Here is a 26096-nt window from a genome sequence, read left to right as displayed (position 1 = left end):
TCTGTCTGTCTGTCTGTCTGTCTGTCTGTCTGTCTGTCTGTCTGTCTGTCTGTCTGTACACGCCTCACGAGAAAACGGCTGAAGAGAATTTAATGAAAATCGGTATACAAAGTCGGGTAATAAGTCACGCTGAATGAAATGGTAGTTTAGGATTAGGCCTAAAACTTAATTCCCAAATAATTATGTTATTAGTGGTCGTATCGATAAATACTACATAACTAAAGTTATATAGTATTATATTTCTGATTATTTATGTCTTATACATTGTTCCCATATCGGCTATGATAAGAGATATTCGTGAATTTGGATTTTTATTACTAAGTAATCAGGGCCGAGTCACGAGAAAATGGGTAGACAGGATTTAATGAAAATCGGTATGTAAAGTCCGAGAATAAGGAGCTACAGTCTACGCTATAAATAATTGTATAAGACTCCCTGAGATCACAGAGTCGGAAAAAATAAAATGTGAAGGCCTACAATATAGAAAGCTCAAGAAACTGATCAACAATAACATAACATTGACCATTGTGTGTTGTCTGTCCAATAGATAGGATTACTGCTGCGTACAGAGTATTTTTTAATTTACCTTGAGTCGCACCGACACATTAGGTCTTATGGCGACGATGGGATAGGAAAAGCGCTATGAGTGTGAAGGAAGCGGCCTTGGCTTTAATTAAGGTATAGCCCCTGTGTTTGCCTGATGTGAAAATGGGAATCCACGGAACAATATCTTCAAGGCTGCCGACAGTGGGGTACAAATCCACTATCTCCCGGATGCAGGCTCACAGCTGCCCGCCCCTAACCACACGGCCAACTCGCTCAGTCGTACGAGTGGCGGGAACTAGCGGGGAGTTGGGTAACGTTCTTCTTTAGCATGCCATCCCTCTGTTTCATAAATTTTCCGATGCTACTAGTACGTAACACACTGGTTCATCATAGCATTCGAGCTATTCAGTACCTACTCTGAGTTACTGATTGAAATTGGAATGAGATGTGTGCTTATTTAACGGAATAATGGCAGAGAAGTGATCACGGCTGTCTGCGGCCTGGTCATTCCGCTTCTGGAACTTTGGACTGTTAGACTGGCACCGTAGTGCTGTTCGTTAAAAGTGAGAAAATGTGGAGTTTTTCATTTGATCGAGTATTTTATATGATAACATTGTTTTAATCGCTACATTCCTACTGACGTTTTTGTAATGACCTATGTTGACTTCAGATACGAAAACCACAAAGTCAGTCTTTCTGAGAATCCCGTAACGAAGTACGGGCACATCAGCTAGGGTACAGATAAAACTCTTATTAGGCTATATAGAGGGAGAGAGAGAGTCATTTTTAACAGAAAAAAGTTATAACAGGACAAATTATTACGCGCTTACCAAGCGCCATCTACTGGAATATATTTGCACTGATGATGAACAAAATACTGCGTCCTGTGAGCTAGGAGAGTACAGAAAGGATGAAGAATTCATCAGCAGTGAAGAGGACATTCGAAGGTTGGTTGAAGTACGTCAGACGGTCTGAAGTGAAGGTCCATTTCAGAAACACATCGTTCATCTGAAGTTTGTCAGCATAATTTATTACTAAAAGAAACGTGAATTAATAAGTGAGCAGTTGCATTGAACTTATCATTGTGATAAACATCCGTTTCTTTACAAACAGAATGTGAATGCATTGTCTGTTTAAAGTGTTTGAAATCTCATAATTTTTAAACCAGGCTAACAAAATTTGCAACATTCCAAACATTAAAAGAGTTTAAACTCTATGTTATAAATGATTCCGGTTATCCTCCCACAAGTTAACTTACGGAGCTTATGAAATAACGGACTCAAGTACAACGCTGAACCAATATGAATTACTGCTAAAGAGTGAGGACGGAATGTAGATGTGTAAATCACGACTGTAACAACAAGCGGAGGTCTGACTGTTATTTTATCTGCTGGACCGCAGATACACTGAGCTCGTTATTTTACGTTTGTACATCTAACATGGAACTCGTTTGTGTTACACGAGGCACTTATATCACAATTATTTATTTAATTGTACAAATAGACGGAAGTTCGACATGTTACCGAACAGATAGTCTCATCCAGCCTAACTCGCTCTAAAGCTTCCTTAGGAAGTAAGATCCGTGGAATCCGTCATCCGTTCAGTATTGATTTAAATCACAACCATGGGCGATGAGTTTGTCTGCAGTAACACAGCCTCATTTCCTGCACTGAAGTTGTCGTTGGCAGTTAAAAACTTCTTTTCTGGCAGCGTTTTGTAACAAAATTTGTTGAACCTCTAAGACGTACAAACGTGAGACTTGGTTTAATTTGGACAAAGGAAAAATATAATTCAGAATGCACAGGAAATTTTGCAATTAGCTGCGGATACACCCGATAGTGTTCTGTATTCTGATTTAAGAATCAAAGGCCTCAGACATTTCTAAGCGACCTTGGAAGTGCATCTGCAAGAAATAACCGCATACAACGCTCTTCGCCGTGCCAACAATAGCTACGTTTTAAAGATGCGTGATCTGACATCCGAAACGAAGCATTGTTTACAGGCCTTCAACGTCACAGGTTCTCCAGTAAAGGCAACTATCTACAAATGCAAGAAAAATCCGCCAAGATATAAGAAGTCGTGATATGGCAATTTGGTGCTCTTTGCCTCAGAAGGGGATAGGTGTATAGCTGTACACTGCGGCCACCAAGGACTTTCTAGTAGCGAACGGCGAGAGGCAGTCAAGATGACATCGAATGTTTCTGCAGTTCGAAATCAGGACGGAGACTTCTATGCGTCAGAACACGGTGAAGTACTGAGAAACTCACGTCACCACAAGATAAGATCACTGATTGTAAGAACTCCGCAGTAAAGACTTCCGTGTACATGAAGAAGTACACGGTTTGTCTATGACAAGCAGTACAAGACGAATTCACATAATTGCCTTTAAAGGCTTCATTATCAGTCGTCGGCCAGCCTACTGAATTGCACCTTGAAAAGCCTCCAGCGTACCATTCTACATAAACAAATACCAGCTCAGTGAAGTAGAGTTTATCTGCCTCAGGGGCGTATACTAGGGGGACAGGGAGGCGAAATAATGAATATAAAGAAACAGTAAGTACCGTAATCGGAATTATTTTAATGAATCATGCGCGAAGGCGTCGCCTACTTTCCCGTGTAGGTGACGGGAGTGGGTGGAAGTGGTGTGGAGTTCGTGCCAGTGATCACTGGCAATTTGATTTTTCTGAACCCTGGAAGCTCCCGCTCCCGCCCGGCTATCTGCGCGTGCCGTCGGCAGAGGCCAGCACAACTACCGGGCGGAGGGGTGTGATGAACAGTTCAGTGGCAATAATTGGTTGTGGTTTACGTTTGATCGACATGTGTTGTAGTGAAGTGTGGTGCTGTTGGCCAGAAGTGAACCACAATCGTAATGAAGAGGCAAGCTTCCATTCAAAACTTTTTCGCCAAAAAAAAAAAGAACAAGTACCAATAAGCCTGTTGGCATAGTCTTGAAGTCAGTAGTGTTACTAATGGACAAAGTGCAAATGGGCGTGACGATGACAATGGTGTAGTTGGCTGCGTTGGTAGAACTGCTTCTTGTGATGTCGCTACTTCGAGCTCAATCAATGTAGTTCCGGTTCTGGAGGTCAGTAGGCCTAACCAAGTAAGGAAAAATATCTATGATATTGAAAACTACTGTCAAAACAATTCCGTTCAGTCTTTTACAAACGAAAAAAATTGTTACATTAGAAAATGTTTGGAAACCTCAGCCTGGATACAAATTTCCCTCCATTACTAGTTCGAATCATACTAGATCTTTTCAAATGAAGTGGCTAGAAGAATTTTGATTAGCTTATTCAGAAGAAAAATCTGGATGTTTTTTCAAGTACTGCGTGTTATTTTCCCATACCGAAAATGTAGGGAAATGAGATCACCAAGTAGCAGGGGCGTTGGTCACTCAGACTTTTACCAATCTTAAAAAAAAACAGGGAAATATTTAGCAAACATGAAATCTTATCCTATCATAAGAAATATGTTTTGATCGCTGAAAATACAAAAGGTATAGTTAAGAGAACGGCTGAAAGAGTTATCAATCAAGTAAATGCCCAAAGAAGACTGAATATTCAGAATAATAGAAAACGGCTAATAGCTATAATACAAACAGTGCGACTTCGCGGGAGGCAGCAAATGGCTCTAAGGGGTCATCGTGACTCTGGACGAATAAGCCTTGAAGAACCGGACCAAAATGATGGAAATTTTCGATCATTGTTGAGATACCGACCAACAGCGGAAATAATATTCTTAAAGACCAATTAACGACCAGTGGTGGGAAGACGATGTACACAAGTTCATTCAAAATGAACTTATTAACACATTCGGTCACTTAATTCAATCAAAAATTGTAGAAAATGTCAGAGAGTCTGTTTTTTATTCCGTTTTAGCAGATGAAACCACTGACATCAGCCAAATCGAACAGTTTTCTCTCTGTGTACGTTACGTAGAGGACCAAACTTTCAAAATCAGAGAAGATTTTCTGACATTCGTCCCCGTTTATGACGTCACTGGAGCCGGTTTGGCCAATACAATATTGGAGACCTTGTCAACATTAAATGAGAGGCCAAGGATACGATGGTGCTGCCATTATGAGCGGGCAATTCGGAGGAGTACAGGCTTCCATCACAGGAAAGCTACCGTTTGCCCTGTATACACAGTTTTCTTCATACACTCTAAATTTATGTTTGTCAGATGCGAGCAAAATACCTTCTATCAGAAACTGTATGGGTGTCATAAAAGAAGTACAGAACAGAAGAAAACTTATTTCACTGTGCGAAACCCGAAGGGTAGAAAGGCATGACTCAGTAATTTTATTTTAAGACATTTTGGAGCATATCTTTCTCTTCCTTTGCGAAACAGAAGAGGAATTAAATGATCACACTCTAATTAGTGCTATTAGTCAATTTGCATTTCTTGTCAATCTTTTTGTTTTGAGCCGGATGTTATCAAGCAGTTTGAGCAGTTTCAAAACAAAATATAGGACTTCCACAGGCTTTGACTAACGTCACGAGTGTCTGACACCTTCTATCGAAGGAAAGGGCAAATGCTGATGACTCATTTAAAGCCTTGTATAATCAAGTAAAGTCATTCGCGGCCAAACTTGACAAAGAAGAGATTCCAAGAAGTTGCCGCATTCAAACAGGACGTAGCAACGTCCCTTTCACCACAGAAGAAGAATACTATCGAGTAACTGTTTATGTGCGATACCTGGACGATTTTTGTAACTCACTACAAGAACGCTTTGAATATCACAAGGAAACGGTTGCACTCTTACAAAACATCCTTCCACAACTGTGTATCATTACAGATTTCGGGTCACTGGAGGCTGATTTTAGTTTCTACGAACATCTGTCACATAAAGAGATTGTGCAAAGTAAGTTTATGTTGTGGAAAGAAAAGTGGAGTCAGGAAAATCCTTCAAATCTTCCGAAAACGTCTGTAAGTTCTCTAGAAAACTGTGACAAGACTTTCTTCCCCAACATTTATACCCTTCACAAGTTAGTCACAGTTCTTCCTGTTTCTATCGCAACCGTAGAAAGAACTTTCTCTAGCCTAAAGAGACTGAAGGAACATTGGTATTTGAAATCTCATTTAAAAATAAAGAAACAGGTATCTTTTATTTTCGAAAAATCCATTTAAGGGGTGAAAAGAAATGAAAAATTCTGGTGAAATTCTGAAGTGAGTATACCTACAGTGTATTTAAAAACTGAACATGTTTTTCATTTGTACCGTACATTTCTGTCGCATGTTCCGCTCTGCCAATAGCCTGGCAAACTGGTTTACAGAGAGGTTCTGGGGTAAACGAGAGTTTAACGATTTTCAGATAAGGTCTCAGTGCAGTACCGAGGAACGGGTAACTGCTAGATGTATAAGGCGAATTAATTATGAGGAACAACAGTTGTACAGTAGAAAGGTTATGTTACTACGGTTACGTAATTCGTGCGCTTGCAGGCTTCGCCCCGTGACGAAGGTGATAGCTTTAATAGCTCCGTGGTTAAAAGTAATGCAATATCGTAACTTAAAATAAGTACATCTGTTGGTCATATTTTCGCGCACATCTTATGATTTTCTTGTGCTAAATATATTCTTTCTTGTGGTATTCGAGTGGATTTTGAACACTAGTCTCGTGATACATTATAGTTACTTGTTGGCAACACTGAATACGAGGACCGCTCGTAGTAAGACATACGCAGACGTCTCTGAATGAGAATTCCAGTATGTCTCGTGACGGAAGATTTACTGGCATGTAAGAGAACTAAATTCCGGCACCTCGGAGTCTCCGAAAACCGTAAAAGTAATTAGTGGTTGGTGGGACGTAAAGTAATAGCATTATCATTATAAAACCAACTGAAGATGTCCTGGATCGATCTCCTCAATCAGTGTCTACCCACCTCCAACACCACATATCAAAGGCTTCTACTCTCTTTCTTTCTGAGTCCATGCTTCACTCTCATAATCCCACCACTACCTTAATCTGGCGAGTTAGACGAGTAGTATAATTGGACAGTTCTGGCACCGCCACCGCCACCGGGCTCCCAGAGGCCACCTCCAACACCACCACAGCCAGAGGCCTCCCAGAGGCCTCCTCCACCACCCGCGGGAAATTTGAATTTGTAAACAAAGCCACGTGCTTTTTGACAGCTGTCATCGACAACAACGCATCGCTAACCTCACTGCTGCCATCTTGACGGGCCTAAACCTCAGTAGTACCAACTTAACCTAACTAGCGCGTGGTAAACAAAGCCACGTGCTCTTTTGACAGCTGTCATCCGCCATCTTTAAACCACAGAGCACTGTGCTGCCCTCTTTATCGTAGTAGATGTAAATTTGTCACCTGTCATCGGCAGTGCTGCCATCTTGGCGGGCCTAAACCTTAGTGCTACCAAATTAACCTCACTAGCGTGAGATAAACAAATCCACGTGCAGCTGTCATCCGCCATCTTTAATCCATAGAGCACAGTGCTGCCCTCTTTAGCTACTTAACTTTGAAATGTGGTACGTCACAGCTGTCATCCGCCATCTTGCATCCGAAACCTCAGTGCTGCACTCTTTAGCTAGATACCTTTGAAATGTAGTGGCGGCAAATTCTTTATGCTCTTGTTTGGAAACAAAGCCACGTGCAGCTGTCATCCGCCATCTTTAATCCAGAGAGCACCGTGCTGCCCTCTTTAGCTACTTACCTTTGAAATGTGGTACGTCACATTTGTCATCCGCCATCTTGCATCGCAAACCTCAGTGCTGCACTCTTTAGCTAGATACCTTTGAAATGTAGTGGCGGCAAATTCTTTATGCTCTTGTTTGGAAACAAAGCCACGTGCAGCTGTCAACCGCCATCTTTAATCCAGAGAGCACCGTGCTGCCCCCTTTAGCTACTTACCTTTGAAATGTGGTACGTCAAAGCTGTCATCCGCATCTTGCATCGCAAACCTCAGTGCTGCACTCTATGTAGTGGCGGAAAGTTCTTTATGCTCCTGTTTGGAAACAAACCTATGCGCTTTTTTGTCAGCCATCATCCGCCATCTTTAATCTAGAGAGCACCGTGCTGCCCTCTATGTGGTGGTGGTAAATTCTACACGCTCTACAAACCCATGTGCTTTTCTGACAGCTATTAACCGCCTGAGAGCACCGTGTTGCCCTCTTTATGCCGGTGGCAAATTCTACGTGATTTTTGGCAGCTGTCATCCGCCATCTTTAATCAAGAGAGCACCGTGCTGCCATCTTTAGCTAGATACCTTTGAAATGTGGTGGCGGCAAATTCCACGTGCTCTTGTTTAGTAAACAAAGCCACGTGCTTTTTTGACAGCTATCATCCGCCATCTTTAATCAATAGAGCACTGTGCTGCTATCATGCGGGTAATTTCGTCAGCTGTCATCCACCATCTTTAATCTACAGAGCGCCGTGCTGCTCTCTGTAGTAGCGGGCAATTTGAAAAGTTCTGTTACTTGTCATCCGTCATCTTTAATCAACAAAACTTCGTACTGCTATCTTTAGCTACATGCATTTAACATGTGGTGGCTGATAATTTGAAAATAAAAAACCTTCCGTTAGCTATCATCCGCCATCTTTATTCAACAGAGCATCGTGCTGCTATCTCTAGCTACATACATTTAACATGGGGTGACGGCAATTTGAAATTCTATCTAGATGCCATCTTTAATCAACAGAGCACCGTGCTGCTATCCCATTGAATTGTGGTGACGGATAATTTGAAATTCCGTTGGCTATCATCATTAAACATTAGTGCATTCGCTAACCTAACCTCTCATCTACTATCTTGAAGGAGATTATACGACACCTCCTCTACCTCCTGATCTTTCTCCTACTCCTCCTATCCTACCACCTCCGCCTCCTCCTACTCTTCTGTCAAGGCATAACTTTATCGAACACGCATCGCGAAGGCAAGAGTGTGCAGCGATATGCATGTTTAGACTTGCGGATTACGAAAGAAACATAACAAGACTTGAATCGAACACTGCACTCGATGTCGTTAACTTCAACATGTGATTAAAACATTGTCTGGTGTGTTCAGAACACTGCATAAGTAGAATCGAACGCTGTACAACATGTTAGGGGATACCTTTGTTCTAAGAAGATCAGATTGAAACATAACAAGACTAGAATTGAACACTGCACTCGATGCCGTTAACCTTAACATGTGAACAGAACATTGATTGATGTGTTCAAATCACTAAACAAGTAGAACCGAACACTGTACAACATGTTAGGGGATACCTTTGTTCTAAGAAAATTAGATTGAAACATAACAAGACTAGAATTAAACACTGCACTCGATGTCGTTAACCTTAACATGTGATCAGAACATTGATTGATGTGTTCAGATCATTAAACAAGTAGAACCGAACACTGTACAACAAGTTAGGGGATACCTTTGTTCTAAGAAGATCAGATTGAAACATAACAAGACTAGAATAGAACACTGCACTCGATACAACATGTGATCAGAACATTGATTGATGTGTTCAGATCACTAAACAAGTAGAACCGAACACTGTACAACATGTTAGGGGATACCTTTGTTCTAAGAAAATTAGATTGAAACATAACAAGACTAGAACCGAACACTGCACAACATGTTAGGGGATACCTTTGTTCTAAGAAAATTAGATTGAAGCATAGCAAGACTAGAATCGAACACTGTAAGAATATTGTTTGATGTGTTCAGAGCAAAAGTACAACTTCAATGATTTACCTAGTGTAAAAATCAAAAACACACACTGTGCACATATCGCGTAGCTATCTCGCCTATCACTTGCCTAGTATGAAAATCAAAAACACACTGTGCACGTATCGCATAGCTAACTCGGCAACACTTCAAACGAAAATAAAAAATCTATACCGCGTAGCTAACTCGTTCATCGTACTGCTAAGACGCTTAGTAATTGCAAATTCTCTGATATATGTCATACGAAAATCAAGGAAGCACACTGCGTAGCCAACTCGCTCGGGTCACTCGCTTAGTAATTGCAACACGACTAGAACACTGATACACGTTACTCTTTTTTTTTCTCGAAACACACACACACGGATAAGAATGTTCCGAGATACTACAGACTTACATGTTTTTTAAAAAAATAGGGGGATGAAAGATCATAAATTATATGTACACATGTTGTCTCCTCTATGTTGTAAGACGAAATAGACGCAGTACTGCGAGTTTCCGCTCTAGCTGGCGAACGGAAGTAGCATGATATCTCAGCAAAAAAAAAAAAAAAAAAAAATACGCGTGAGCTTGCATACACGCAAGTCAGACACAATGATGGATACCGCGATTCAAATCCTGGCAACTTATGCCGTCAGGAAGGGCATCCGGCGAGCATCTAGCTGTAAAACCCCGATTCTCATGTTAGAAAGAGCATCTAGTTGTAAAACATTCTTAATCCCAGTTCTTTGACGTCAGGAAGGGCAACCGGCCGAAAACAATAGTGTATGATGTAAGAGGCTAGATACTGCCAGTTTTGCGTCAGGAAGGGCAACTAGTCTTAAAACAAATTCTTGCGATTTAAAATCTTAGTTTTGCGTCATGAAGGGCATCCGGCTGTAAAACAATAGTTCGTGATACAGCGATTTAAAATGTAAGAAGAACATCTAGCTGTAAGTCCCCGATTCTCGTGTTAAAAAGAGCATCTAGTTGTAAAACAGATTCTTAACCCGAGTTCTTTGACGTCAGGAAGGGCAACCGGTCGAAAACAATAGTGTATTATGTAAGAGGCTAGATACTGCCAGTTTTGCGTCAGGAAGGGCAACTAGTCTTAAAACAAATTCTTGCGATTTAAAATCTCGCGTCAGGAAGGGCATCCGTCTGTAAAACTATAGTTCGTGATACAGGGATTTAAAATCTAAGAAGAGCATTTAGCTGTAAATTCCCGATTCTCGTGTTAAAAAGAGCATCTAGTTGTAAAACAGATTCTTAATCCGAGTTCTTTTACGTCAGGAAGGGCAACCGTTTGAAAACAATAGTGTATGATGTAAGAGGCTAGATACTGCCAGTTTTGCGTCAGGAAGGGCAACTAGTCTTAAAACAATTCTTGCGATTTAAAATCTTAGTTTTGCGTCAGGAAGGGCATCCGGCTGTAAAACAATAGTTCGTGATACAGCGATTTAAAATCTAAGAAGTGTATCTAGCTGTAAAACCCCGATTCTCGTGTTAAAAAGAGCATCTAGTTGTAAAACAGATTCTTAATCCGAGTTCTTTGACGTCAGGAAGGGCAACCGGTCGAAAACAATAGTGTATGATGTAAGAGGCTAGATACTCCCAGTTTTGCGTCAGGAAGGGCAACTAGTCTTAAAACAAATTCTTGCGATTTAAAATCTTAGTTTTGCGTCAGGAAGGGCATCCGGCTGTAAAACAATAGTTCGTGATACAGCGATTTAAAATCTAAGAAGAGCATCTAGCTGTAAAACCCCGATTCTAGTGTTAAAAAGAGCATCTAGTTGTAAAACAGATTCTTAATCCTAGTTCTTTGACGTCAGGAAGGGCAACCGGTCGAAAACAATAGTGTATGATGTAAGAGGCTAGATACTACTAGTTTTGCGTCATGAAAGGCAACTAGTATTAAAACAAATGCTTGCGATTTAAAATCTCGCGTCAGGAAGGGCATCCGGCTGTAAAACAATAGTTCATGATACAGCGATTTAAAATATAAGAAGAGCATCTAGCTGTAGATCCCAGATTCTCGTGTTAAAAAGAGCATCTAGTTGTAAAACAGATTCTTAATCCGAGTTCTTTGACGTCAGGAAGGGCAACCGGTCGAAAACAATAGTGTATGATGTAAGAGGCTAGATACTGCCAGTTTTGCGTCAGGAAGGGCAACTAGTCTTAAAACAAATTCTTGCGATTTAAACATATTTTTAATCCCAAGAGAATCGAGCCCGAGACTGCCGGGTGAGAGGCATGCACACTAAACCAAACTGTAGGCTATAGGTTACATTTTTTTTGTTCTACAGTCTTTGAAGTTGTATCGGCGCAGTCATTCAGAGCGAGGTGCAAAATGCATGTGTTAGCTGAAATTGTACACGCATCTTCCGGCTGTAGTAACCTTGAACGAAGACACTGCGTGGTGATAAGCTACTTGTAACTCACAGAACGTCTTCCTAGCTGAGTAGCATTCAGCCCGTGTAAGCTCCTAACATAAAATATCATGATTGTACGGAGAGGCTAAAACACAGTGCCAGCATATAGCTCACTCCTATCGAAAGAGCCTGCACGGCGCCGGCATGTAGGCTACTCCTGTTGAAGGAGCCTGTACAAGGTTTAACACACCTCTATCAACAGCCCTTACCTAATGCTGGCTTTTTTTGCACGCCCTCGAAGCTACCTAAGAATGTAATATACAATAGTAGGGAGAGGGTAAAACCCGGTGCCGGCACATAGCCTACTCCTACCGAAGAAGCCTGTACACAGCTTAACGCCTCCATCCGACAAATGAATCACCCTCAACACTCTTGTACTCACAATCATTTTCGAAGGAGTCTGCATAAGGTTTAACGTCCCCATTAACAGCCCTTACTTAATGCTAGCTTTTTTGCACACACCGCCTCTTAGATCATACACCATAGTTTTAAGACCGGTTACCCTTCCTGACTAGGATTTTAAATCGCAGTATACGCGATAAATTTCTTATAGCGGGTTTTATAACTAGATATCCCGGTACCGGCACATAGCCTACTCCTACCGAAGAAGCCTGCACAAGGGTTATTGCCTCCATCCGACAGATGAATCACCATCAACGTCTTGTACTCAAAATCATTTTCGAAGGAGTTTGCACAAGGTTTAAAGCCACCTATCAACAGCCCTTACTTAATGCTGGCTTTTTTGCACACCCCGCCTCTTAGATCATACGCCATAGTTTTACGACCGGTTACCCTTCCTGACTAGGATTTTAAATCGCAGTATACGCGATAAATTTGTTGTAGCGGGTTTTATAACTAGATGTCTCAGTGCCGGCACATAGCCTACTCCTACCGAAGAAGCCTGCACACAGCTTAACGCCTCCATCCGACAAATGAATCACCCTCAACACTCTTGTACCTGCAATCATTCCCGCTACTTCGGGAGATAGCAGGTTCGAACTCCTACTGTCGGAAGCCGTCTTCATAACATGATCTAGCCGGATGCCCTTCCTGACGGCATAAGTTCCCAGGATTTGAATCGCGGTGTCCATCATTGTGTCTGACTTGCGCGTATGCAAGCTCACGCGTATTTTTTTCTTAGATATCATGCTACTTCCGTTCGCCAGCTAGAGCGGAAACTCGTAGTACTGCGTCTATTTCGTCTTACAACTTAGAGGAGACAACATGTGTACATATAATTTATGATCTTTCATCCCCCTATTTTTTTTAAAAAACATGTAAGTATGTAGTATCTCGGAACATTCTTATCCGTGTGTGTGTTTCAAGAAAAAAAGAGTAACGTGTATCAGTGTTCTAGTCGTGCTGCAATTACTAAGCGAGTGACCCGAGCGAGTTGGCTACGCAGTGTTTTTCTTGATTTTCGTATGACATATATCAGTGTATTTGCAATTACTAAGCGTCTTAGCAATGTGATGAACGAGTTAGCTACGCGGTATAGATTTTTTTATTTTCGTACTAAGCAAATCATTTGAAGTGTTGCCGAGTTAGCTATGCGATATGGGCACAGTCTGTTTTTGATTTTCATACTAGGCAAGTGATAGGCGAGATAGCTATGCGATATGTGCACAGTGTGTATTTTGATTTTTACACTAGGTAAATCATTGAAGTTGTACTTTTGCTCTGAACACATCAAACAATGTTCTTACAGTGTTCGATTCTAGTCCTGCTATGTTTCAATCTAATTTTCTTAGAACAAAGATATCCCCTAACATGTTGTATCGGATCACATGTTAAGGTTAACGACATCGAGTGCAGTGTTCGATTCTAGTCTTGTTATGTTTCAATCTAATTTTCTTAGAACAAAGGTATCCCCTAACATGTTGCACAGTGTTCGTTTCTACTTGTTTCGTGATCTGAACACATCAATCAATGTTCTGATCACATGTTGTATCGAGTGCAGTGTTCAATTCTAGTCTTGTTATGTTTCAATCTGATCTTCTTAGGACAAAGGTATCCCCTAACATGTTGTACAGTGTTCGGTTCTAGTCTTGTTATGTTTCAATCAAATTTTCTTAGAACAAAGGTACCCCCTGAAATGTTGTACAGTGTTCGGTTCTACTTGTTTCGTGATCTGAACACATCAATCAATGTTCTGATCACATGTTGTATCGAGTGCAGTGTTCAATTCTAGTCTTGTTATGTTTCAATCTGATCTTCTTAGAACAAAGGTATCCCCTAACATGTTGTACAGTGTTCGGTTCTAGTCTTGTTATGTTTCAATCTAATTTTCTTAGAACAAAGGTATCCCTGACATGTTGTACAGTGTTCGGTTCTACTTGTTTAGTGATCTGAACACATCGATCAATGTTCTGATCATATGTTAAGGTTAACGACATCGAGTGTAGTGTTCGATTCTAGTCTTGTTATTTTGCAATCTAATTTTCTTAGAACAAAGGTATCCCCTAACATGTTGTACAGTGTTCGGTTCTACTTGTTTAGTGATCTGAACACATCAATCAATGTTCTGATCACATGTTAAGGTTAACGACATCGAGTGCAGTGTTCAATTCTAGTCTTGTTATGTTTCAATCTGATCTTCTTAGAACAAAGGTATCCCCTAACATGTTGTACAGCGTTCGATTCTACTTATGTAGTGTTCTGAACACACCAGACAATGTTTTAATCACATGTTGAAGTTAACGACATCGAGTGCAGTGTTCGATTCAAGTCTTGTTATGTTTCTTTCGTAATCCGCAAGTCTAAACATACTTATCGCTGCACACACTTGCCTTCGCGATACGTGTTCGATAAAGTTATGCCTTGACAGAGGAGTAGGAGGAGGCGGAGGTGGTAGGGGAGGAGGAATAGGAGGAAGAGCAGGAGGTAGAGGAGGTGTCGTATAATCTCCTTCAAGATAGTAGATGAGAGGTTAGGTTAGCGAATGCATTAATGTTTAATGATGATAGCTATCGGAATTTCAAATTATCCGTCACCACAATTCAATGGGATGGCAGCACGGTGCTCTGTTGATTAAAGATGGCATCTAGATAGAATTTCAAATTGCCGTCACCACATGTTAAATGTATGTAGCTAGAGATAGCAGCACGATGCTCTGTTGAATAAAGATGGCGGATGATAGCTAACGGAAGGTTTTTTATTTTCAAATTATCAGCCACCACATGTTAAATGTATGTAGCTAAAGATAGCAGTACGAAGCTTTGTTGATTAAAGATGACGGATGACAAGTAACAGAACTTTTCAAATTGCCCGCTACTACAGAGAGCAGCACGGCGCTCTGTAGATTAAAGATGGTGGATGACAGCTGACGAAATTACCCGCATGATAGCAGCACAGTGCTCTATTGATTAAAGATGGCGGATGATAGCTGTCAAAAAAGCACGTGGCTTTGTTTACTAAACAAGAGCACGTGGAATTTGCCGTCACCACATTTCAAAGGTATCTAGCTAAAGATGGCAGCACGGTGCTCTCTTGATTAAAGATGGCGGATGACAGCTGTCAAAAAGCACGTAGAATTTGCCACCGGCATAAAGAGGGCAGCACGGTGCTCTCAGGCGGTTAATAGCTGTCAGAAAAGCACATGAGTTTGTAGAGCGTGTAGAATTTACCACCACCACATAGAGGGCAGCACGGTGCTCTCTAGATTAAAGATGGCGGATGATAGCTGACATAAAAGCGGATAGGTTTGTTTCCAAACAGGAGCATAAAGAATTCTCCGCCACTACATAGAGTGCAGCACTGAGGTTTGCGATGCAAGATTGCGGATGACAGCTGTGACGTACCACATTTCAAAGGTAAGTAGCTAAAGAGGGCAGCACTGTGCTCTCTGGATTAAAGATGGCGGATAACAGCTGCACGTGGCTTTGTTTCCAAACAAGAGCATAAAGAATTTGCCGCCGCTACATTTCAAAGGTATCTAGTAAAGAGTGCAGCACTGAGGTTTGCGATGCAAGATGGCGGATGACAGCTGTGTCGTACCACATTTGAAAGGTAAGTAGCTAAAGAGGGCAGCACTGTGCTCTATGGATTAAAGATGGCGGATTACAGCTGTCAAAAAAGCACGTGGCTTTGTTTACCACGCGCTAGTTAGGTTAAGTTGGTACTACTGAGGTTCAGGCCCGTCAAGGTGGCAGTACTGAGGTTAGCGATGCGTTGTTGTCTGTCAAAAAGCACGTGGCTGTCAAAAAGCACGTGGCTTTGTTTATCTCGCGCTAGTTAGGTTAAGTTGGCACTACTGAGGTTTAGGCCCGTCAAGATGGCAGCAGTGAGGTTAGCGATGCGTTGTTGTCGATGACAGCTGTCAAAAAGCACGTGGCTTTGTTTACAAATTCAAATTTCCCGCGGGTGGTGGAGGAGGCCTCTCGGAGGCCTCTGGCTGTGGTGGTGGTGGAGGAGGCATCTGGGAGGCCTCTGGCTGTGGTGGTGGTGGAGGTGGCCTCTGGGAGGCCGGTGGCGGTGGCGGCGCCAGAACTGTCCAATTATACTACTTAGACGTACTTTTGAATACACAATTGCCCTGTTTTTGACTTGATAAACACTTTATTACGATATAAGTGCATTCTCACAATTGTATCAACTACAACTATTTGATAAACTGAAGTTTAAACCAAAAGGAACTTGCATTACGTAATTGCATTACGTAATTATACCCTGTGAGATTGGTTCAATAAAACATTATATATATTAAGAAACTGTTGGCAATTAACATTGTTTATGTTATGTCTGAATAACATGGTTGTTGCTGGATTCACGCCGTGCTGCTGAGTTCTGAGCTGTGGCTCTTAGTGACCTACTTCCCTGTTCATAATGTAATGACAAATTTGTGATCACGCTCGCTCGAACTAATTGTCAATAATTACTCGAGAACCTGTGATACGACTTAAATACAGACTGTTGATATACAGGAGTTCTAAGCGATGTCTCTGCTAACAGTTCGCGAATTGCGTACCATCAATCCGAAGTGAGAAATCGACCGCCTATAAAACTCCATACTATACCGTAGTACTGTGTATTCATACGAAGGAATGTAAAAATCATATCGATAATAGGCTAACAGAGATACAATTATCACAACATTTGCCTGGATGAGAAGCGAGAAATCACGGAAAAGCACTTGGAACATGGCTGAGGTGAGAATGGAACCCAGCTCTACTGAGTTGAGTGGACCAAGTACTTGCCATAGGGCTGAGTGGCTCAGTCCGGTCACATCTACTGGGGCGTGCGGGACAGAATCGCGGCACGTCGGCGTCTCCGTGTGACGTGAGAATGTTGGGTGTTCAGTCCGAAGGCTGGTTTGATCCTCCACAGCTCCACCAAAGCCTAGGCGTCACTGAAGAGGCGTACTAGGGAAATGAGGAGTGAGGTAGTTTCCCGTTGCTTTCCTCACCGAGCCAGATGTTGCTATTGCATATCAGTCTGCCAAGCCCACTGAAATGCATGCACCAACCGACCCTATGAGCGATATTTTCACACCATTCATAGCAGAGACTGGCTGCAGAAGGAATGACATTACTAGCATCGCTCATACCTCAGTCACTTTCATATTGTCAAAGCCAAGGATAAGACTGAGACAGATCTATGAAAGTAACAAATTGCTCTAGCCCATACCAGAAGACATAGCGCAGTGTAAACACCACATCTTGCCAGCAAGGGCTACATTATTACCAGTATGCGGTCGCGCACGTACAGTACGTGACGTTCGCTGGGTCCCCTGGACCAGGCCAGCACACATTTAGCCATCGAGCCGGACATTAACACCTGGCCATTTACAGTGTTCCCCATGTGCTACTATCAACTCATCAATACAATAATTAGAACCGAGAGGACTTTCCTTCTCCGTGAAACTTACAACCTACATTTTTATCCCTTTTACATTCATACCACTGTCTGCTGTCCGTGTCACAAATCCCCCTGCAGCTCATTTGCTACTCAATACGGAATAACATCATCTGTGATTCCAGATCAGCTCTTTACTACTATCATTTATATCAATAAGAAAACAAGGTCCTAAAATACCGCTCCGTGGGGCCCCTCCTTAATCATTACAACATTAGTTAACAGTTCTTTCTGCCTTTCTTAATCCGTTTACCCTCCAGGGTTGATTTTTCCCTCGGACTCACCGAGGGATCTCACATCTACCGCATCCAGGGCAGTGTCCTGGAGCGTGAGACAATTGGGACGGAGGACCAGAACCTTACCCAGGCGGCGTCACCTGCTATGCTGAACAGGGCCCTTCTCTGGCGATGGGAAGCTCGGAAGGGATGGACAAGGAACTGGGAAGGAAGTGGCCGTGGACTTAAGTTAGGCATCCTGGCATTTGCCTGAAGGAGGAGTGGGAAACCACGGAATACCACTTCGAGGATGACTGAGGTGGGAACTGAATCCCGCTGTACTCAGTTGACCTCCCGAGGCTGAGTGGACCCCTTTCCAGCCCGCATACCAGTTTTCAAATTTTGTAGCATAGCCGGGAATGGAAGTCGGGCCTCCTGGAGTGGTAGCTAATCACACTAACCACTACACCAAACAGGTGGACTCAGATAGCACTTGACCTAGTGTAATTCTCTGAGTTAGTGTCTAGTATTTGGTGATTTTAACAGCATCTAGCTCGGGGACTGGATCTTTCTGATCGTCTTCATGTACAGAAACATAGGATTGGAGCCAGGGCGCAGAAGAATAGTAGCATGACGTAATAATCAATAACAAGTGATAGTGTCGTGAAAAAAACGGCCACTTACGAGGAACATTTATGTCGCGATGTCGTCACATCAATAACTGCCCCACCCAATGTTGACATGTAAGTGTAAGCTCCAGTGTCGCCAATGTCGTAATCATGTAAAGTTGAGGAGACATTCAGCCCAGGCGTGTTCTCTTTGTGTACAACTCCGTGTGGGCGGTGGAGGAGCTGTTACAGATCGATGCAATGGTAAGGCGGTCCACAAACAAAGTCATGAGGAGCTCCCGGAAATACAATCCCTTTGTCGTTTATCACGACCTCCTACAGCTGTGTGTACCGGAAGTGGCCTCTATCGAGGTTACATATTTCCCAGGAAGATGGTAGCTTGTTGCTATGTCTTAGAAGAACTTACAAGTTGTGTTGAGTAGTTGCTACCATACAGCTATGTTGGTGCGAGCTAATCTCGAGATCCACTGAAGAGATTTTGATCCAGTGCAGAAAACTTATTGATGATGATTTATGAGTATGATACACCAAAAGGCAGCTCACCAATGCCAACTTTAGGGACGAACGTCAGTGAAAATGTGGTCGCCCGTGAACTTTCTTAGCTTAGAATGCCTAAAGCGTAACAGGAGGCATATTCAGTATAAATAGCCCTAAAACAGTCCGCGTAAGTCCTTCTCACAGCAAAACAATTAATGTTTAAAGTGGAGGCCATACTGACGTCAGTAATCTCTTGGCCGCTAAGACCTCATGAATCACCAAGTACGTCAGCTCGTCAATGGAAACGCGATATTAGTAAAACCAACCCAGGTACGCTCATTGTGGTGTACTATTTGCAATTTAACGTGAACATGAACAGTGTGGCCAGTATCCAGTATTTAGGAGATAGTGGGTTCGAACCGCATTGTCGGCAGTGCTGAAGATGATTTCCGCGGTTACCCATTTTCACACCAGCCAAATGCTTCCCACTCCTAGTCGTTTCCTGTGCCATCGTCGCCATTAGACCGTGCGACGTAAAGCAGAACAAGAAATGAGCGTGGACGGAAACTTCTTCAGTTCAAACGTAAGTGTGAGTGGTGGAACTACCAGACATTACGACAAATGAAGTTATCGGTCAAAGAAGAGATCCTCGGGCTTGGCAAAGAACGAGAGTGAGCAATGCCGGGACTCAGCTAACGGCCCCTGAACGTTCTTAAGATGATGTCATAGGAGGTGTTCAGAGCGAACAAGTATTCACTCTTAACGTAAGAAAGTAAAGATAATGATCCGAAATAACATTTACCAAAAGAAGCATAAGCCCCACCCCAATGTACTCGCAATAAAGTTTACATAAACAAAAAGCACAGACACACGAACACCAAGCTTTCGTACAATGTCCATAGCAAAACAGAACATCATCAACTGGGCGAAACTCTTTGTAGCTGACATCAATAATTTCGGCTGATTGAAAACTTTCAGAAACGCACTATAACCGTGACATAGGCACTTTCGTATATATGGGGCTATGCCCTCTCTCCATTCAACATCCCTAAATTGTGTCTACAATTAGTGGAAAATAAATAATAATAATAAAGTAGCCACAATGTGTTTCGGCGGCTAAGATTTCATAATAATTTTTTCCAGTTTAAGTTCGTGGCAGTTTTGTTGTAAAATAATTTTGTAGTTATCGTATTGAAGCAAAGGAAGCAGGTGCGGCGCGTTCTGTGTGTTCAGTGAAACCCCTTGTAATAGATAACTCTTAGTAGGAGTATAATCCTCATCAACGCTCGGGTGTTCTCTGGAACCGGCCAAGAGGTCCAATTTCTGAAATGAGGGCGTAAGGAGGGGAGGCCGTGAACGAGCTACACAGGGCAGCCCCGAAGTTAGCCGAGGGCGGGCGGTTAAACTGTACTAGGTTTGAAGGGATTTAAATTTCACCATTTCGCGTTTTTGTATCATGAACGGAAATGAAACAGAATATTTTGGTAACTCCAGGGTGACGGACGAAGTCACCATTTTGTTGTTGATTGTCAATACAAAATCAACGAAACATATACTAGAATGAAAAACACACAATGGAGAATTGTTCTAACTCAGGAGGTATTCTTTTCGATTTCTAACTTCCTTTAAAGCAACACTGATGTGAGCGTTTACCCTACGGCACATCTGTTCCACGATTTGAATGCAAGCTTGAAAAATACGTCTTCTGAGCTCCATGAAATTATGTGGATGTTTCCGAAAAATATCTTCCTTTCGGTACCCTTAGAGAAAAAAGTTGCATGGGTTTTGGTCTCGAGTCAATGGTCAATAAAATGACCTGGAAACCTGTGTGTAAAGACCCGCATGTCGTGCAAAAGTTAAACTCTATGAACCGCTGCGTGCTTTTAGGGCAACGCAGTTGCAAGAAGCTGTGCAAAGAAATGATTACGGAGCATGTTCAAATACCACTCACTGTTCGAAGGAAAAGGTCCCAATCAGTCCGCGACAGGAAATTGCGCCCACACTGTAATCCTCAGAGCATGAATTACATGTGGATTTTCAGTAGCGTACCTCAGCAATGCGCTTTGTCAGGAAAGCAAACGCTCCGCGCAGCGAACAAACACTAGTCGTTCTTCACACATGTGGACGCCCTCTTTAAGAACGGAGTCTCGATATTGCCAGTTTTTCCGAGGCCTCTCTGTATAGAAACTGGTACTGCTTTGAAGTTCTATGGCTAACAAACAGGCTTCCTTCGAGGTCGTTTCCGTTTCTTCCCATAAAACTCTCTCATACAGGCTGTAAATGGACCTGCTGCAAGTCTTGTCGTGTCATGAAAGAGTAACACAACTCCTGCGTCTTTAGCCGTCCCTTGTCGGCCATTGTTATGAGCAGCAGACTCCTAGCTTCGCGCCATTTTGTAACTCATTTGTTTTACCATGCTCTTCTGCTGTTGTTGAGATGCTCCACGGGATATCTAGTACCACTGATTTCGTGTGTCACCCTGTACGATGTACCTTAAGTTTATGCAAATGATGTAACCTTTCAGTGCTCTATGAAAAGTAAATAACAAAATGCGCCATAAACAACTCCTCGGAACTGCGCACATCAAGTAACAACACGTTGTTCTCGCGCCGCCACTAGCTACTAACACTAATGGAGGAGGCGTGTCAGGAAAGGAAAGAGGAAGGCCACGAAGGGGGTGAACTTCCCAGAGCCAGCAAACCTAATACCAGTTTTACAATTTGCTATACGTCGCACCGTCACAGACAGTTCTCATGGCGACGATGGGAGGGACCGTTATCTTGATTAAGGTACACTTACCTGCTGTCAAAATGGGAAACCTCGAAAAACCGCCTTTAGGTTTGTTTCCCGAATGAAAGCTGACAGCTGGGCGACCCTAACCGCACGGCCAACTCGCTCGGCAGACCGTGCTCAACTCGCTATGGGTAGAAACAAGGATAGAGCAACCCAAGCCCCCAAATGGTCTCCCTTTTAGTAGTTTTCACGACACAGAACAAGACTTGTATACGTCTGGCTCGTTCCTTATCGCCCCCGTTTCCTTAATTTCAGAAATGTTCACAAACCTTCCTCTTGTACTTTTGCTATCTTTTGAAATGACTGAAGGAACGCAGGGAGACGAATACAAACAACCAGACTATGACGACAGTCAGTTTATGTTGGCTACAAGGTTGGTATATAACAAGTTTCTGCATTCTGAGGGCTCCGTTATGACGTCATCCAGTTACCCACCGCCAAGGTTGGTAACCTTGACCGCCAGTCTCGCTAAAATGTCTGTGTAGTAATACTGTATGTGAGTGTAGTGTGTGGGTTGCACTTTTGATTTTATAGTTTCATCTTGAGTTCTACGACTAGTCCTTGAGCTGCTGTGTTGTTTTGTCTCGGTTTCGAAGTGTACGGTTGTTGTGTGCAATAAAAGCTGGGTGAAAATCAGGAAAGATCCCACCAAAAGTCATATTAAATACTTCAGTTTCCCAGAAAATGAGGCACGAAGGAAGAAGTGGAACCAAAGATGTAGGCGTGATGGAAAGTGGAACGCTGATTCATGCCGGGTGTGTTCCGAACATCTTTCTAATAGCGATTTTGAAAGGGATCTAAAGGGCGAATTGTTAGGGGTTCCTCCCAAACGTGTGCTTAACAAAGACGCTGTTCAAGTGTCACATGATAGATTAAGAAGGAAGGAAAGGAGGGGCAATAGGGAAATGCAGACATAACACGACTATTGCAAGTTCACAAAATCCTCCAGCGACTCCACCTACCCAGCTCTGTGACAATACTATGGCCCTGACTGAAGAAACTGAAAGATTGAACAGTTATATGAAAAATTTAACGACGTCCTTATCTGGAATTGGAGACAGCGGAAAGTAAATTACATCAAAGCCGCATATCTATAAGTAACGAGTTAATTAAATGTAGACGAACTAGCAAACGGTTTGAAAGGAAATTTACTGAAAATCAAATAAAGATAAAAAAACTCCAAAGCACTTATCCACACTTGGGTTCCCAAACGGTCATAGGAGGAAAATACGACAGTACGTACTGTTTGGGGCCCTGGGTTCGAAGTCTGCCATACGGTGGTCTTACAGGGCCGACAGTTCACAAACTATATGAGATATGGAGAAACTTTTCTGATCTTATCACGGATTTACAGCACGAAGGGGATTGGGAGTAATACAGAAACTACTATGTGCAAGCCATCCTGTTTTAAGCAGTGATCTTATTCTTCTGCGCCGCCTCTGTGGTGTAGTGGTTAATGTGATTAGCTGCCACCCCCGGAGGCCCAGGTTCGATTCCCGGCTCTGCTACGAAATTTGAAAAGTAGTACGAGGGCTGGAACGGGGTCCACTCAGACTCGGGAGGTCATCTGAGTAGAGGTGGGTTCGATTCCAATCTCAGCCATCCTGGAAGTGGTTTTCCGTGGTTTCCCACTTCTCCTCCAGGCAAATGTCGGGATGGTATGTAACTCAAGGCCACGGCCGCTTCCCTCCCTCTTCCTTGCCTATCCCTTCCAATCTTCCCATCCCCCTCCAAGGCCTCTGTTCAGCATAGCAGGTGAGGCAGCCTGGGCGAGGTACTGGTTATCCTCCCCAGTTGTATCCCCCAACCCAATGTCTCACGCTCCAGGACACTGCCCCTTCTTCTTCTTCCCGCGCTTTTCCCACACCTGTGTGGTCGCGGGTGCGAATTGTGTCACACATGTCGATTTGGCCCTGTTTTACGATCGGATAACTTTCCTGACGCCAACGCTATCTGCAGGGATATAACCACTATTGCGTGTTTCTGTGGTGGTTGGTAGTGCAGTGCGTTGTCTTAATATGCAGGTGAAAGTGTTGGAACGAGCACAAACACCCAGTACCCGAGCCAAAAGAATCAATCACACGTGATTAAACTCCGAAACCGGGCCGGGAATTTAACCTAGGATCCTCCGAACCGAAGGCCTCAATGCTGACCGTTGAGCCAGTGAGTCGGCCCCTAATTTAAGTAGTGATCTGTGCTCGTGAGGAAGCAGTGGAAGCAAACATAGAGCTGCTTGCTCAGGTTTGTTTAACTCACAATGATGTATTGAATTTCAGTCGCGCCACTAAACTGTCTTGTGACACGATAAGCCGTTGTATTTAGAAACTCAGTTTGAGCAGGTACCTGTGTGACGTCACGCACCAATAGCCAATGACCGCAAGCCTGCCGTTGGATGCTAACCCTGAGGCCGGTCTGCAATAAATTGAGAAAACATTTAAATGTTTATTAAATAATTTTGAACTTGTTCACTTGTTTATAATGTCAGCATTTCGTAATTACTCACAAGTTCACAATCTTCTACACATATACGCATGAAAATGAGTAATTTGAAAAATCTGCGATTGAAGCTTGAAAAGGAAAGAATTGTTCAACGGAGTGGAAAAATTAAAGGTCATTCTGCCTACGCTTAATTTGATTTGTTTAATTCCTCTATCAGTATAAGGTCGTGCTTTAGAGGGATAATAAATCCCGATATTTCAATATGTTGTCTGTCGTAAAGCGGGGTCTGACATCTTCTAGAAAGGACTTACCTTGCCGAGCAGGAGGAACAGGAGTGTCTTTATCTTCCTATGTTCTATCATAGTATTTGATATATTGGAACCATTCCACCATAACCCCATTGATCCATAGGACCATACATTAGCAATATTGCCCCAAACTGGGCTTCAGCCGTATGGGACCATACGCCAAGGCGCTTGATGCAATGGGACCTTTTCAGTCTAGAGTCAAATGCCGCCTCAGCTGGAAAGGAAAATTAAATCCATACTGATGGGTAAACAAATGCCCTTCCAACCACACTTCCCTCCATTCCAAGAATACAACCCCCGGCCTCCCGCGACCACGGTGCGTTCGCGGCATAATGTTAAAGCACAGCACTAAAATTAACTTCAAGGCGTAATAGAACGGAGGAAAACTAGGTTGCATTTAACTACGGCAAATGATAAGCAGACTATTTAATAGACCTTGATAAAAAACATAAATTAATCAAATGTAACTCTGCATGACAAATAAATCAAAAGTGTCGTTCATTTAAAAAAATTAAATCGAATTGAACTGAACGTTCTTCTCTTTTACAACACGACGATAAATACATCTAGATCATTATAAACACACGAATTTGAAATATGCTTAAATACAGGAATAACCATGTAAATCCGACGGTTTTTCATCAAAGTCTTTCTTCACTGCCGGAATAAATACACTATCTACGTAAAAATCGGAGACAACTTTGAGTGGTCGTCTAATTAATTGACTACACTCCTGATTAATAAACAAAAATAATAAGCTAGCACTAGTAGATATAATACAACCAATGACAAAATAAACAGATGTCGGGTCTGAAATCGAACCCACATCGCAATGAACTCGAGGACCAAAATCACGTGGAAAAACCGGCACGCGAAATCAAACATCCAACGTAAAAATAAACCTCAAAGAATACATACAAATAAATACACTGACTGACAGAGCAAATGCAACACCAAGAAGGAGTGGTCAGAACTTTATGCCAATTGCAGGGTAGACTGACGTCACTGAGGTATGCTCATGATGTGAAATGCGCCGCTGTGCTGCGCACGTAGCGAACGATAAATGGGACACGGCGTTGGCGAATGGCCCACTTCGTACCGTGATTTCTCAGCCTACAGTCATTGTAGAACGTGTTGTCGTGTGCCACAGGACACGTGTATAGCTAAGAATGCCATGCCGCCGTCAATGGAGGCATTTCCAGCAGACAGACAACTTTACGAGGGGTATGGTGATCGGGCTGAGAAGGGCAGGTTGGTCGCTTCGTCAAATCGCAGCCGATACCCATAGGGATGTGTCCACGGTGCAGCGCCTGTGGCGAAGATGGTTGGCGCAGGGACATGTGGCACGTGCGAGGGGTCCAGGCGCAGCCCGAGTGACGTCAGCACGCGAGGATCGGCGCATCCGCCGCCAAGCGGTGGCAGCCCCGCACGCCACGTCAACCGCCATTCTTCAGCATGTGCAAGACACCCTGGCTGTTCCAATATCGACCAGAACAATTTCCCGTCGATTGGTTGAAGGAGGCCTGCACTCCCGGCGTCCGCTCAGAAGACTACCATTGACTCCACAGCATAGACGTGCACGCCTGGCATGGTGCCGGGCTAGAGCGACTTGGATGAGCGAATGGCGGAACGTCGGAACGTCGTGTTCTCCGATGAGTCACGCTTCTGTTCTGTCAGTGATAGTCACCGCAGACGAGTGTGGCGTCGGCGTGGAGAAAGGTCAAATCCGGCAGTAACTGTGGAGCGCCCT

The sequence above is a fragment of the Anabrus simplex genome, chromosome 3 (genome assembly GCF_040414725.1).
Source record: "Anabrus simplex isolate iqAnaSimp1 chromosome 3, ASM4041472v1, whole genome shotgun sequence".
NCBI classification, from domain to species: domain Eukaryota; kingdom Metazoa; phylum Arthropoda; class Insecta; order Orthoptera; family Tettigoniidae; genus Anabrus; species Anabrus simplex.
This window is presented reverse-complemented; position numbering follows the sequence as displayed.